The 12425-nt window shown below is 46.0% G+C and overlaps 1 protein-coding gene across 1 annotated transcript in view; it reads left to right on the top strand.

Moving 5' to 3' along the window:
* The first annotated feature begins 3625 nt into the window (after positions 1-3625).
* CPNE4 (copine 4) overlaps positions 3626-12425 on the top strand; it is a 197096-nt gene continuing 188296 nt past the window's right edge. Inside the window, exon 1 of the mRNA XM_035129268.2 lies at positions 3626-3924. The gene's annotated coding sequence lies outside the window, so the exon portion shown is untranslated. The remainder of the gene's footprint in view (positions 3925-12425) is intronic.

Here is a 12425-nt window from a genome sequence, read left to right on the forward strand (position 1 = left end):
CCCGCCTCATGTGGGATGTTAGCATCCAAAATGCATGTGCAAAGGGTTAACGGCAAGAACTGTGTGGCAGTTGTGGCAACTGGTTCAGTTATGGCACTTAGTTAACAGTCCTAACAATTACAGCAGCAGGCATTTTGTGTTGTGCTGCTGTCTGCCTCAGAGTTAGCCAATCTGCTGCAACAGTTTGATCTACGCCAGACGTATTAGCAACTTAAGAAACATCCACTGGCATTGCATATTTAATCTGCAACTGCAAGCACACTAAGCAAAAGTTATCCATTATTTAAACTTTAAAAGAGTGTATTGCAAAGGTTGCCGTGGGGGGGGGGGGAGAACTAATTAAAGGGTCAAACGACCCAAGGCTGACTTCCGCCTACTCTGGGAACTAGAGTTTAATTCCAACACCTCAAACTGTGAGGCGCATTGTTGTTGTTGTTTAGTCGTTTAGTCGTGTCCGACTCTTCGTGACCCCATGGACCATAGCACGCCAGGCACTCCTGTCTTGCACTGCCTCCCGCAGTTTGGTCAAACTCATGTTCGTAGCTTCGAGAACACTGTCCAACCATCTTGTCCTCTGACGTCCCCTTCTCCTAGTGCCCTCAATCTTTCCCAACATCAGGGTCTTTTCCAAGGATTCTTCTCTTCTCATGAGGTGGCCAAAGTATTGGAGCCTCAGCTTCACGATCTGTCCTTCCAGTGAGCACTCAGGGCTGATCTCCTTCAGAATGGAGAGGTTTGATCTTCTTGCAGTCCATGGGACTCTCAAGAGTCTCCTCCAGCACCATAATTCAAAAGCATCAATTCTTTGGCGATCCCTTCATGGATCACTGCCTTGTCGTGGCGAAGGGGCTTAAATAACTTAGAGAAGTTATGTTTTGACCAAACGTGATCCACCTGGAGAAGGAATTGGCAAGCCACTCCAGTATCCCTGCCAAGAAAACTCTATGGACAAAGACAACAGGTGAGGCGCATTAACATGCAGTAATGTTCTGAGGAGGGCGCCCCTGGGGCTGGTCACCTCATGGGGTAGAAAAGTTTTACAGCAGGCCCTGCTCATAGGTTTAAGACTATTCATTGACTCCAGGAGCTCCCACGTTGTGGCATGATGCCTCACGGCTCCTAACGCTGATTCAAATGTTTGGCAAAGGTGCAGCTTTGCATCCAGAGGATTTCAGATTTCTTCCAGGACAAGGACTGAAGCTGTTGGGGGGCGGGCATAATCCTTTGGAGGTGCTTTGCCAGAGGCCATACAAAGGCAATGGGGCAAGTCCCCTTTTCTCTATTCTGCCACCCCCTTACACCTTTCCCCCCTCTCTTCCACGCTCTATTTTCCTGCTACCTTTTCCCTCTCCTTTCCCCTTCCTTGCCACCCCCATGAAATCCGGCTGAGGGCCGCACAAAATGAGACAGAGGGCCACAGGTGGCCCGCCCCCTCAGGGCTATAGCCAGCCCCGAGCTAGAGGAGGGGTGAAAATAAAAGCGTCCTCATAAAAACTCTCAGTCCCATAAAACGCCAGGGGTTTTTCGGTTTTTGGACAAACAGTACCTTTTGCCCAGCTCAGTTGGTTAAGAGTGTGGTGTGCTGATATAACACCAAGGTTGCAGGTTCGATCCCCGTTTGGGACAGCTGCCTATTGCAGTGGGTTGGGCTGGGCAGGCTAGAGGATCCTCAGGGATCCAACTCTACGATTCTACCTGATCCTTCATTTGGGAAACCAAGAACACACACCTTCTCGTTCTCTTTAGCTTCGCGCTGAGCATGTTAGCAATTGACACACTTGAAAGAACTTTAACTGAGCAGGCAGTATATTCTTAAGGCAAACGGCCCCCGGGGAGTATTCGGCATGTAAGAAAAAGAAAAAAGGAAAGGTGCGGGGGCGGGGCGGGGAGAGAGAAAACACCGGAGAGCTTAATATAAATATAAAGGGGAGGCGACCAGAAAGATATGGAGGTCTCGTACACCCCAGGTAGTGTGGTTGCTGACCTTGAGCCAGACATCTTGGAGAGTGAAGTCAAATGGGCCTTAGAAAGCATTGCTAATAACAAGGCCAGTGGAAGTGATGATATTCCAGCTGAACTGTTTAAAATTTTAAAAGATGATGCTGTTAAGGTGCTACACCCAATATGCCAGCAAGTTTGGAAAACTCAGCAATGGCCAGAGGATTGGAGAAGATCAGTCTACATCCCGATTCCAAAGAAGGGCAGTGCCAAAGAATGCTCCAACTACCGCACAATTGCGCTCATTTCACACGCTAGCAAGGTTATGCTTAAAATTCTACAAGGCAGGCTTAGGCAGTATGTGGACCGAGAACTCCCAGAAGTGCAAGCTGGATTTCGAAGGGGCAGAGGAACCAGAGACCAAATAGCAAACATGCGCTGGATTATGGAGAAAGCTAGAGAGTTCCAGAAAAACGTCTACTTCTGCTTCATTGACTATGCAAAAGCCTTTGACTGTGTCGACCACAGCAAACTATGGCAAGTTCTTAAAGAAATGGGAGTGCCTGATCACCTCATCTGTCTCCTGAGAAATCTCTATGTGGGACAAGAAGCTACAGTTAGAACTGGATATGGAACAACTGATTGGTTCAAAATTGGGAAAGGAGTACGACAAGGTTGTATATTGTCTCCCTGCTTATTTAACTTATATGCAGAATTCATCATGCGAAAGGCTGGACTAGATGAATCCCAAGCCGGAATTAAGATTGCTGGAAGAAATATCAACAACCTCAGATATGCAGATGACACAACCTTGATGGCAGAAAGCGAGGAGGAATTAAAGAACCTTTTAATGAGGGTGAAAGAGGAGAGCGCAAAATATGGTCTGAAGCTCAACATCAAAAAAACCAAGATCATGGCCACTGGTCCCATCACCTCCTGGCAAATAGAAGGGGAAGAAATGGAGGCAGTGAGAGATTTTACTTTCTTGGGCTCCTTGATCACTGCAGATGGTGACAGCAGTCACGAAATTAAAAGACGCCTGCTTCTTGGGAGAAAAGCAATGACAAACCTAGACAGCATCTTAAAAAGCAGAGACATCACCTTGCCGACAAAGGTCCGTATAGTTAAAGCTATGGTTTTCCCAGTAGTGATGTATGGAAGTGAGAGTTGGACCATAAAGAAGGCTGATCGCCGAAGAATTGATGCTTTTGAATTATGGTGCTGGAGGAGACTCTTGAGAGTCCCATGGACTGCAAGAAGATCAAACCTATCCATTCTTAAGGAAATCAGCCCTGAGTGCTCCCTGGAAGGACAGATCGTGAAGCTGAGGCTCCAATACTTTGGCCACCTCATGAGAAGAGAAGAATCCTTGGAAAAGACCCTGATGTTGGGAAAGATTGAGGGCACTAGGAGAAGGGGACGACAGAGGACAAGATGGTTGGACAGTGTTCTCGAAGCTACGAACATGAGTTTGACCAAACTGCGGGAGGCAGTGCGAGACAGGAGTGCCTGGCGTGCTATGGTCCATGGGGTCACGAAGAGTCGGACACGACTAAACGACTAAACAACAACAAAGGGGAGGCGGGCGGGGGCGTTGTGCTGCCCGATGCCTCCAGGGGGCGCGCGAGCGGGGTTTCTCCGCCTCCTTTTGAGCCGAGGCGCCCGCGCGCTCCAGAAGGCGGGCGTCTCTCGCTGCGCGGAGCTGCTTCTCCGCCCGCGCCCAGTCCAGCCTCTCTCTCTCTCTCTCCCTTCTCCTCGGCTCAGTCAGAGGCGAGCGGAGCCCGAGAGCGCGGAGGGATGGAGCCCGGCTTCCTGGAGGGATGAAACTCCCCAGCGCCCCACCGGCTCCTTGAGCGCCCCACTAGCTGGAAGCGAGGATTTGCCAAGAGCGCGCCGGGAGGATCCCCTCCGCCGCCGCCGTCCTGCGAGGGAGCGAGAAAGAGCCGGTTCGCGGAGCGCTCCATTCCTTCCAGATCACTTGCTCAGGTAAGGCGGTTCCCCTCGGCTGCTCCGCTTTGCATTCCACCCCCCCCCAAAAGGCATGCTGCTGTCTAACTTTTTCTCTCCAGCCGTTTCTGGGGTGTGCTTCTTTCTCTCCCTCCCAGACCCGCTTTCACTTATCCCGCGTTACGCGGCGCCTCTCGCCGTGCGGAAGGACCCTCAGTCACGGGGTCCCTCGGGGAAAGTTGGGGACTCCGGACTCGTGGGCAAAGAGCTGTGATTTCGAGGCCATGGGAAACAAGACGGTCCCTTTTCCCATAGAATCGCGGAGTTGTCCAGTGGGGAGGGACCCTGAGGGTCATCTAGTCCAACCCCCTGAAATGCAGGAATAGGCAGCTGTCCCATACGGGGATCGAACCTGCAACTTTGGTGTTACCAGCAGCGTGCTCTCGCTGGCTGAGCTATTGGAAGCGGGTTGTGCTCTGTTCGGGTTATTGAGGGGAAATAGGGAACTGATTGGGCTCGATTCGTCGGGGTCCCTTTTATGTATTTGCAAACGGACCCCAACCCAAGTTGGCGAGGGCATGAGTCTGTCCCCACCCCCCACGCTGCCCTCACTCCATGGGCTTCCACAGCTACTGCACTTATTTCCCATCTGGGTAAAGTTGAGAGAGGAAGCAGCCTTGTCTTCTGTGGCAGTTACTGGTATAAGTGTGTGTGTGTGTGTGTGTGTGTGTAATCAGTTATTAAGTGTAAAGAATATCTTGAAAAGCAATATTCTCTATAAAAAGAAAACCCCTCGATGGGCGTTTTGTTTCAAAACGTTAGATAAGATAATCTCCTGTAGTGGTTTCTCTGTTTCAAAATCCTTGCACAGCTCCGTTCTCTCTCCCGGTTACTTTGGATATCTGTGGCAGCCCCCTAAGTTGTGGTGCTCCTTCCCCACAGAGGTGCGTCTTCCACAGCTTCTGGTGAATGCTGAAAATGCACTTCTTAACCCTGGCTTTTGACACTTGAGGTGTAGAGTTTTAAGACCCACCTTATTTCTGCAATTGCAAATTGTTCTAAGGTGGTTTTTTTTAATATTGTGTTTTAATGTTGTAACCTTAGGGTGAAGGGTGGATAATTGGTCATTATCAGTCTTCATCATCTTCATACCCAGTTCACAAACAGCTTCTTTTTTTGGCTCAAAGTACCCACCGGTGGACGTCATATCCCTGTTGAGTTTCAGAATCTGACACCTGGCATTGAAGCCTTCCTAACTCCCTTCAGCTGTGCTGTGCTCAGCAGTGATTTCTGATCATCGGATGATGCTTCATACCTGAGCTGCAGTCCTGTGCTCCTTATTACCTAGGACTGAGCCTGAGCTCTGCAGGGCTGCTTTCTGAGTGGTCATGCCTAACACTGCACTCTCATTTTCTGATGAGATAGCCCAGGCTGAAGCCACCATTTACAAAAAGAATATACTGCATAATGTGTCAATAAGTATTTCCCCAGACCCAATATAACCCCAAGTGTTTACTGGCATGGCTTCTATTTGAATGTCTGATTCCCTGAGCAGTGTAGGGCAATTTTTTGAGAGGCAATGGTGGTTTGGTGCACAGTACCAGTAACGGGAACTTGGGTGAGATCTGGGTTCAAATCTGTTGCTATGTTAACTTCTTCCACCTTAATTTTTACATGTGTGATGGGTTACCAGTATTAATAAACAATAATATTGGGGCCGGTTCACAGATCTACCTAAAATACTTGCTGCGTTTGCATAATAACCGCAGGACAACCCAAAAGAAGCAACGAGTGTGTGTGCATGAAAAAAGATATAACAAAAGTTGTTAATGATTTGGGGAAAACTTAAGGAGGGAGCATTTGTCACAAATAATATCAGGAGCAATGGAATTAATGGGAAACAGCATTAGAAAATAAGAAAGAATAGCATTTGGGAGACCCCTTTGGGAAAATACTGTGTTTTGAAAGGCGACTAACAAATTTTCTACCAAATAAAAAGAGGATTGTAAAATTGCTCACATTTCTAGTGTTCCTGAGGCACATTTACCCTCAGAGATAATTGCATTTTTGAACATGTTGCTTTCAAATTGGCTTCTTTTTTGGGAACCTGGATTGGCTAGGGTGTACATTTGGTTCCCCTCCCCCTTTCAACTTTTCTCCTGAATTCATCTGTGATTCGGGAAGTGCTTCGTGGATCTTGATCCTAAGCATCTTTACTCATAAATAAGTCCTACTGTGATCAATGGGACTTCCTTTCAAGTAAGTAGGCATAGGGTTATAACCTGAATGAAAATGCTGTAAAAGATTCTCTCTCCTTTCCTGAAGGTTTTACCCTTCACCCAAATGTTTGGGGAGGGATATGGAGAATCTGAGTCCAGCTTTGCAGTGGTGGGGGTACATTGGCTTCTGTTTGCCTGCAGAGAAGGAGATGGCCAATGGTCCCACCCTGGAAAAAGACCTTTGGGCTTGAGTTGATGTCAACAAGAAAGGATGTCCATAAACAACTGTTCATTATTTTATTAAGATTCAATGTTCAGATTTCTTTTTTTCAATTTTTTTGGGGGGGAGTGTTGTATTTTTGAACTATATTTGTTGTATTTTTGAAAGTTGCAAGAGCTGTTCACCAAAATCAGTAAAAGATACTGCCCTATAAACAGGGGAAGGGCTTATTCAGAATACTTCTTGGGGTTTTTTTTGTTTTGTTTCTGGTGCCTTGGAGAGTTGCTATGTTAGACTTAGGTGAGCCAGTGGTTGGTCTTGGTATACTGAGAAAAGACAGAGCTGTGCTTTCTTGAACATAAGTGCAATGCAGGGTAAATGGTGTTCCTTGCGTTCAGTGCTAACCACCTATCTACACATTTGTCCCAAGTAACTAGAACTTTCAGACTGCATAAGCAAAATCTGCGTCAAATGTATAATACATATGCCACATTAAAGGCATCACCCACTTGACACACAGTCAGAATGGTCAGAAGCAAAGCTTTGGGGTATTGTAGATTAGGGCTTCCCGAACTTGAGTCTCCAGTTGTTTTTGGACTAGAATTCCCACCATTTTTGACCACTGGTCCTGCTAGCTAGGGATGATGGGACTTGTAGTCTAAAAACAGCTGGAGACCCAACTTCGGGAAACCCTAGTGTAGATGCTTTGCTTGAGGATCTGGAGAGCGGACCAGGGATTTGCCTAATGCAAAAAGCTTGCAGGGACTTGAAAGAACAACAGTTTTATGGGATGTAGCATTCTTTGGAACTTGTTGCCAGGGGATGTGATAGCAACTGTCAAGAGTTGAAACTGGTTTCAGAAACAAGGATGTTGTCCAATTTGATACGATTTTAGTCATTTCTATTGCACACATTAACCAGGTCATGATTTATTGATTGATTTAATCAGTAAAATACACTTGCGATCAAACAGAAACCATCAATATGAGAAGCTAAAATTTCAGTAGAGCCCCTACCCCAGCAGAAAACCAGCACAAAGAAGCGTAAGATAAATTAGAAACAACACTAAAACCTATCAAACATGTAAGATAAAAATGTTCAAAGAAGTGAAGCGTACGGAGCCTCAATTATTAAAAAGCCTATGCGTGTTTACTTAGGAGTACATTACTATATGCATGTAAAAGGCTGGTTAATGTGGGTGTGTAAGAAAAACGGTTCCGTGCACTTCTGGCAGGCATTGTGTGGTTCAGGCTCCTCAACCTACACTCGCTATCCTTGCAGCTGGATTTAACAGGGCTGTATTCTTAGTAGGGCTGCATAGGATTGTATTGTAAACCAGGTCACTTCACTGAAGCATTCCTTGTTAGCATGCCAGAGTTCTGTGGGTACCCTGCTAGCATGCTAACACTGCATGCGTACTGGCATCTGAGAATCCTGGTTTAAAAGAGACGTTGGATGTATTGGAGATGGTGCACAGGTATAATTTCCTTACATGTTTGATGTTCTATTTGAATTGGACCAAAGTCCCCGGGGGGGGGGGGCATATGCCCTATTCATTTTAATGAATATTGCATCTGAATAAGAAGTTTAGAGTTGCAGCTCAAGGTTGTCATTCTAAGACTGAAGTTCTTAAGACACTTGCTAGAGTCAAATGGATTTTGCATTGGAATAATAAGTTTGGCCTTGCCGCTTGGGGTTCTAATCCTGCAATTCTGATGACAGTTACTAAACGGGAAACACTGCAATATGTGTGTGCTCAGGGGTGAGCCCCTCTGAGTTCCATTAGACTTACCCCATGGGCATTGCTAGGCACAGAAAAAGACTCGGGGAACAGAGTCAATAGACAAATTTGTCTCTAGAAATATTCAGATGGCAGGTGACTGGTAGCAATCTTTGGCCTCATGCTCAGCCACCTTGTAAGCAAAGTTTTTTTTTGTTTTAGAAAAAGTTTGAAGAGTAGGGTGGGAGAAGAAGGGAAAGGAGTCCCGGGGTCCAGACCTGACGTTTGGGCCTGCTCAACCACCCAAACAACTCTGCTGAACTTACTCCCAGGGTAAAATGTGTGTGTAGGATTGTGGTGCAACTCTCTTGAATGAAATAGGCTTTACTTCCTGCGGCTTTCACTCTTTTGTGAGAGCTAGTTCCATTGAAATATGTGGAAAGCAATCCTATGCAGGCTCCTGTGGAAATAAATCTTATTGCATCCACTGGTGCTATTTTGCAATCCTATATGCACTTACCCGGGAGCAAGCCCCGTGAACTTATTTCCAACCAGTGTGCCGACAGTGGCATATAAAGAAGTCAGGCGCAAGTCTCCTTTTTGAGAAGGTATTTCCGAACATGGATAGTATCCACAGGGTGTGCCTTTAGTTTTCTTGTGATTCTCTCAGTTGGGGATAGCCAGTGTGGTGACCTCCGTGTTTTGCAGGCTACAACTCTTATCATCCCCGAAACATCTGGAAGACCACAACTTGGTCACCCCTTTTGTAATTCATCAGGAACTGACTGTCAGAGATGGGGTAGAGGGCCAGGTCAGTTTTTGGATGGAGGCAATAAAGTTGTTGTTATCCTCTGATTCAGTCACATTCTTTTGTTGCTCGTTTGGTCCCATAGATCCTTGTTGGGTAAGGTGCTACCTCATATTGGATCAGCCCCTGCGAATGGACGACGATGCAAGCTTTCCAACTCTTCACTAGTCAGATTTGTTTCCTTTAGGAAGGAACACAGGAAGCTCCCTTTTACCTAGTCAGACCATTTGCCCATCTAGCTGAGTATTGTCTGCTCTGACTGGCAGCAGCAGGTGATCTTTGCTGCCATCTACTACCCAATTCCTTTTCACTGGAGATACCAGCGAACACATGTTGTGCTCTGAGCTGCAATCTTTTTCTATAATGTAAAGGTTGGGGAAATGGTAGAGCCGGGTTTCTCAAACCTGCGTGGTTATCTAAAGCTAAGGCTGTACATCCTAAACGCACTAGTAGTAAGCACCAGTGAAACAAAGTGGGCTTGTGAGTAATCAGAATGCAAAAATTGTGATCAGAATGCAAAAAGGATTACAATACTTTCACACATTACATGTGCACTGCTAGATTTTTCTAATCATTGTGATGGCAGCTGAAGGGGTGGACTGCCTTAACCGAAGAGGACTGGATTCAGCACTGGATTTAGGGCAGTGTGGGCACTAAGCCGAGGGGATGCAAAACAACAACAACAACAACAACACCTATATTTATACAGGTGCCTACAGAGAATATCCATAAAAAGCAACTGTGCCAAAAGGAATTATTGTGAAAATAAGAAATATTGAGTGGGGGGACGACGACCAGATTTTGTCCTCGCTCATGGTGCCATATTACCAAAATCTGGCCCTGCTGGGTTTATAGTTGTCAGGGGTTTCTTGCGACTACTCTAGAGTAACGACGCTCCTCAGGTCACTTTTCCATAACGTGTTTATTGGTGCTGATATGTACAGTGAAGCAGGTGCAGAAACCTGTCTCCTTACTCCGATGCAGAATCCGGAAGTGCCCCTCGGCGCGAACGCCCCCAACATAAAAGGCGCGGGACACTGAATCTCCTCCCCTATCGTCTTCTTCATAATTCCGGAACCGGAGGAAAGGGTCTGCGTTCCATGTTTTCCCTCTCCCCCTTGTCCCCTTCTCTTTCCTCCCGTCTGTGGAGTCTGGGCTCTTTCATCCTGCCTGAGCCTGGGCACTCTCTCCGTGTCCTGACTTCCCTCCCCCGAGTCTGTGTTTCCTTTGCTACTCTGTGAGGAGCTACTCTTGATGATAGGGGGCGGTACTCTGTACTCTCTCCCCCTTACAATAGTGATGTGCAAGTTTTACCTGAGATGATCAGTGCTAACTCCTGCATGCAGCCCCTTTCCTTCTGTTTTACTTCCTTAGGAAGGAAGGAAGGAATTTTACCATTACATGCAGTCCAAGAACTGCAATGAAAATCTTCTGAACATCCAGGATTTGGGAGCCATTAACTATAGTTCCTGGTTAAAGAACCAAAAGCTCACCCAGTAAACAGGGCTGTAACTCAGAGCATCTGCTTTGTATGCATAAGGTCCCAGGCATCTCTAAGTCGGACTAGGGAAGACTCCTTGTCTGGAACCCTGGAGAGCTGCTGTGCTTCAATGTAGACAATACCGAGCTAGATGGACCAACCGTCTGATTTTGTATAAGCATCTTCCTACTGCAGCATCCTGATCTCACAGTGACCAGCCGTATGGTTTTGGGAAGCCTGCAAGTTTGCACCTACTGGGAACTATAGTTAACTGTGACTTCCTGAGTTGTTTTTTTCTGCTTATGCAAAGGGAAGGGCAAAGCTGTTTGCACAAAGCTTGCACGTATCCTGGTTTACTAAGCCAGAATTTGATCATGCACATTTGGCCAACAATATCCATTAGCAGTCTACAGATATGTTAAAAAAATGTAACTGTTTGTCATTGACAGCTGGCCCTTCATCTCCTTTTTCAGCTATATTGGTGCAATCCAATGAAATGACTTGCTTGATTCTTCCCTTGTCTTGTTTCCACCTTCCTTTAATTTTTCTCTCTGGCAACTTCTTCCACTTAGGCACAGTAAAGTGGAAAAGTGCTACAGTGAGCAATGCTATTGGCAGTGTCTAGTTTCAGAAACAGTTTCCTTTTAAACAGTCAATTTTCTGTTGATTAAAATTAGCTTTGCATTCCAGTTTTTCTGCATCTGTGATCCTTCATGATTAGTTCCGCATTAGCTTTGGGGGTTGTGTAAACATAAACATACAGCTAGATAATGTGGTGGTTTTGTTAATTTTTCTCCAAGAAATGTTTAAACCCTCTGATTAATTTTAGACTTGGTAGATAAAACAAAATACGAGTTCACGATGCTCTTTTTAAAGCCTGTCTTGTGATATTGTGCAGCTTTGACGAGACTGCCTCAAAATAATTAATATCCATTATTTTCCATTGATGAACTGAGGCTAGTCTGGGCACTTGGCTAATCTTTATAAGGCACACTTGATATCAAAACCAACTGGGAGCACTGGCTGTATATGGATCCTAAGATTGCTGTTTGTCATTTGCTATGTACCTGGCTTTAAAGCTGATTAAATAACTTTGCGTTAGTTAGAGCATCTCTTTTTGAGATGCCCCACTGAATTATTGCAGAAAAGTTGAAGGGAATTAACATTTTTAAAGTCTAGAGCCTACCAGCTGGCAGCATGAATTAGCAGAACCTTTGCCATCGCATAGAAGTAATACACCTGCTTGCTCAGGAAAGGGTCACAGCTTCCAGGTTCACAGCAACCAGGACCGCCAGGTTGAGCAAAGAAAGCCTCCCTGTCTGAGCAGCTGTCGGTCAGTGTAGACAATACCATGCTTGATAGATGATTGGTCTACCTTGGTATAAGACTGCTTCTTATGTTCCTATGACATTGGATTCTCAGATAAATTAATTTAAGGAAGTTCATTCATGGAAGGAATGTTTTCTGTTTCCCCTTCCCCTGTTGCCTATCCGACATAGCTCAGGAGGGCCCCTCAATTATACAGAGATGCTTTTCAGGGGGTTGTAGCAAAGAGGACAGGAAAGTTTCCTTCTGAAAACATCTTTATAATAATAATAATAATAATAATAATTTATTATTTATACCCCGCCCATCTGGCTGGGTTTCCCCAGCCACTCTGGGCGGCTTCCAACCGAATATTAAAACAGTACAGCATTAAACATTAAAAACTTCCCTAAATAGGGCTGCCTTCAGCTGTCTTCTAAAAGTAAAATAGTTACTTATTGCCTTGACATCTGCTGGGAGGGCGTTCCACAGGGCGGGTGCCACTACCAAGAAGGTCTTCTGTCTGGTTCCCTGTAACTTTTCGCAATGAGGGAACCACCAGAAGGCCCTCGGTGCTGGATCTCAGTGTCCGGGCTGAATGGTGGGGGTGGAGATGCTCCTTCAGGTATACAGGACCGAGGCCGTTTAGGGCTTTAAAGGTCAGTACCAACACTTTGAATTGTGCTCGGAAACGTACTGGGAGCCAGTGTAGATCTCTCAGGACCGGTGTTATGTGGTCCCGGCGGCCACTCCCAGTCACTAGTCTAGCTGCCGCATTCTGGATTAAT

Source organism: Zootoca vivipara, chromosome 12, assembly GCF_963506605.1.
Source record: "Zootoca vivipara chromosome 12, rZooViv1.1, whole genome shotgun sequence".
NCBI lineage: Eukaryota > Metazoa > Chordata > Lepidosauria > Squamata > Lacertidae > Zootoca > Zootoca vivipara.